This window comes from Marmota marmota, unplaced genomic scaffold, assembly GCF_001458135.2.
Source record: "Marmota marmota marmota unplaced genomic scaffold, marMar, whole genome shotgun sequence".
NCBI lineage: Eukaryota > Metazoa > Chordata > Mammalia > Rodentia > Sciuridae > Marmota > Marmota marmota.
Genome location: NW_026000108.1, coordinates 15,085,613 through 15,089,302, shown reverse-complemented (window position 1 = coordinate 15,089,302; position 3,690 = coordinate 15,085,613). Strand labels below are relative to the sequence as shown.

Sequence of the window (3,690 nt, the reverse complement as noted above, 5' to 3'; positions counted from 1 at the left end):
TTTTTTTTTTTTTTTTTTTTTTTTTTGGTACTGCGGATTAAACTCAGAGGATCATAATCACTAAGTCACATCCCCAGATCTTTTTGTTTTATTTTGAGACAGAGTCTCACTAAGTTGCTTAGGGCCTTTCTTAGTTGCTGAGGCTGGCCTCAAACTTGCAATTCTCCCATCTTGGCCTCCCAAGTCATTGAGATCATAGGTGTGCACCACTGTACCCAACTCAGGTGCACTTTTGCTGTCCCTTTCTCCTTTCAGTAATACTTAACTATGACCTCCTCCCCATCTGAGAAAGTTAATATTTTAATTGGAAAGAAAATGTGAGGATAGTATAATGATGTCATGTCCGCTAGAGATGAGTGAAGAGATTGTTTGCCGTTGGATCTGACATTTCTTCTTCAGTTACCCAACAGATGCCCATCATATCACCCAGCCTACTGTATGCTCAGCCATGTGTGAGGTACTACTAATGTAAGAGGAATGGGAGGAATCAGATGTGGTACCTGCCCCAAAGTGTGTTAGACAGTAGTCTACAGGAGCAGAGGGACAAGGTCCATGTAAAGTATCAATGTAAAGATGGAGATTATAAATAGCAGAATGGAAGCTTAGTGTAGGCGTGATGAGATCCCAGGAAGGACAGAGAGGAAGTAAAGAGAGGTTGTCCAGGTGCATTGAACATAGGCTGAAATTGATGCCATTTTGAGGTATTGAATATATTCCTGGCTCTGGCGTGCCTTACCCTCATTATCCAACAAATTTTATAAATAAGGACACTGAGGTACAAAGAGATCACTCCATTTCCAAAGTATCTAGTCTGTCAGTTCCTCATCTTACCTTTCAGGAGAACTTTCTTGCCACAGTGTGATGTCTTCCAGCTTCAAAAGGTAGCAGGGATGCTCTAGGCAAATGTAGAGAAAGATAAGGGGCACAGCCTAAAAACGAAGGTAGAAATTTTCAGGAAACTGACAGAACTGGGGTGTGAATTTGGCATGAAATGTAATAGTCATGGATTCCATAATAAGAAACAGGAACATTTCCCTTGAGGTGATGCAGAGGCACTGATGGGTTGAAGTCAGAGGTGCTATGGTCAAAATTTGTTTTAGATACATTCCATGATGGCTCTGTGGAGGATTGATATGATGTAAGCAACATCACAGACAAGGGGAGCATTCGGAAATTTATTACAGGATGCAAAGCAAGGTCTTTAACCAGGACACACACAGTAGGATTGGGAAGTGGGGAAAGAGCGCAGACATTTAAATGATTTAAACTGGCAGAACCTATTGATTGATTGACTTTTTATGGTAGAAAGAGATGAAGAGAGGAGTTTGTGATAACTTTCAGAATTCTGTCCTGGGCACCAGGTAACAAGTTACAGAAGGAGTAGATGATTATAATTTTGGACAGATTACATTTGTGGTGTCTGTGGGGATTTAGTATCAACAAGGATTTGGTAGAAACCTGAGGCGCTATTGAAAAATCCAAGAAAGAGATGGAGATCTGGGAATTATTAACCATGAAGTGGTGGCTAATGATGTGGCCATGATATGGGTGAGGTGACTGGGAGAAGTATAGAAAGCAGGGAGTCAGCCATGAAGCCCAGAGCACATGTTAAGAACCAGAGAAAGAAAAGGAAACTGTGAAGGAGACAGAGAACAAACAGTCAAAAAATGACAATAAGTCCCAACAAGATTGGTAGTTCAGAAATTAAGAGAATAGAGACATTAAACTCTGTAGCCAAGAGATCCAGGGGAATGAAGATTGGGGGGTATTCTTGGGACATGGCAACATGGAGGTCATTGTTTGTAAGATCATGGCAGCTTGAACAAGAGAGTTAGGTGGGGCACAGACAGAAGCCACACTGAAGAAGGCAAAAGGATAAATGAGAAGGGAGAAAATAGAGATAAGCGGTAGAGACAGCACTTACAGGAAACTTGGCTGGGAGAGTGAGGTGATGAGGAGGAAGTAAATGACAGCCATGTCAGCCATAGGCAGACATAGGTGGAAGAATTTATTTTTTTTAATATAGGCAAGGACGGAACTTGTTTATATACAGAGAAGGAGCTTATAAAGAGCCATGTGCTAACAGCTTACAACAGGAGGTTGATAATAAGTAGAATTAAAATCTTGATGGGATATAATGGTATAGGGTAGAATGAGACAGGGATCAGGAGTCTAGGGAGAAGGCTTTACCTTGAGGAGGAAGGCAACTGTCTAGTCCTTCATTGGACCTCTACTCAACATAAGGAGAAGGCTTCACCCTTAGAAGGAAGGGGACCATCTGGTCCTTTATTTGACCTTTATTCAACGTAACAGGCAACCATTGCTTCTCTGTCTGTGCCCAGACTAGACTTTGCCATTGACTTTGCCATCACCTTTTAAAATTGCTGTTTACTATGGAGTCACCCTCATCTCCTGCCAAATTAATTTCAGTGGTCTCTGAAATATTCTCCTAGGTTCTGACACCTCTTCCCACAACAATGGTCAATGCTCAAAATGAGCCAGAATCACCCTGTTACATGGCAGGTCAGATCATGTCACTGCTCTGCTCAAAATCTTCCCTCCTTTCAGAGCATAGGCAATAACCTGAATCATGGTCACTGATCTCTTGCGCCTTAGTCTTTCCCATCTCCCCCCTTGACTCATCCCAATTCAGCCACACTGGCTTCCTTGCCTTCTACTCACATATCAATCATGACACTGCTGCTTCTGGGCTTTTCAATTTGCTATTCCTTCTGCCTGGAATTCACTTCATCCAAATATGTATCCAAATATCTCATCTCCTTTGCTTTTACTCTATACCACCTTCTCAGGGACCCCTACACTTTAGACATTCCCCATCACTTTCTTTTTCTCTTTGGCATTCAAGACCACCTAATACTACATATTTTACTTATATTATTGCTGTTTGTTATCTATTTCCCCACTAGAAATCTCCAAAGTCACAGAGGTTTTCTTTGCTGTTGTATCCACAGATCATGGAGTAGTGACTGATGAGAAATACAAATTGTTAAATACTTATAATGAGTGAGTAACACCCATCTCATATGCTGGCTGAAATTATACAAAGGACTAATATCTGTAAAAAGTCGTTTTGAAAATTATATGCCATTTAAATTTTAGTTGTTTCATATAAAAATCAGATTCCCTTTTGGTTTTCAACCCATTTGGTTAGGTATTTGACTGGACTTAAAATAATTCTGTACATGGATTAGCAAGAAACAAATTTTTGTTAAAGACAGTCCTTTAAAATAATTAAATTAGAATTCTGAGAAAATACAAGGAGACACATTATTACATGGATTTGGATCTACTGTGGACAACTCCTCTCCTCTGTCTCATTGCTACAGTTCAGAGAGAAAATCTGTTCTGACACCACAGGCAGGTAGGTATTGGTTACATCATGTAATACAAGGATTTTTATTAGTGAAAGTTTAATTTGGGTATCATTCAGTCATCACATCTATTTCTAAATTATTTAAAACATGAATTTTTTTTAATTTACTTATTTTTTTATTGGTTGTTCAAAACATTATAAAGCTATTGACATATCATATTTCATACATTAGATTCAAGTTGGTTATGAACTCCCAATTTTACCCCAAATACAGATTGCAGAATCACATCGGTTACACATCCACATTTTTACATAATGCCCTATTAGTAACTGTTGTATTCTGCTACCTTTCCTAT

At 39.4% G+C, this 3,690-nt stretch overlaps 1 protein-coding gene across 5 annotated transcripts in view; it reads left to right on the top strand.

Moving 5' to 3' along the window:
• Positions 1–3,690, top strand: part of Kcnip4 (potassium voltage-gated channel interacting protein 4) — a 1,063,150-nt gene that overhangs the window by 1,030,089 nt on the left and 29,371 nt on the right. The gene's annotated exons all lie outside the window — the stretch shown is intronic.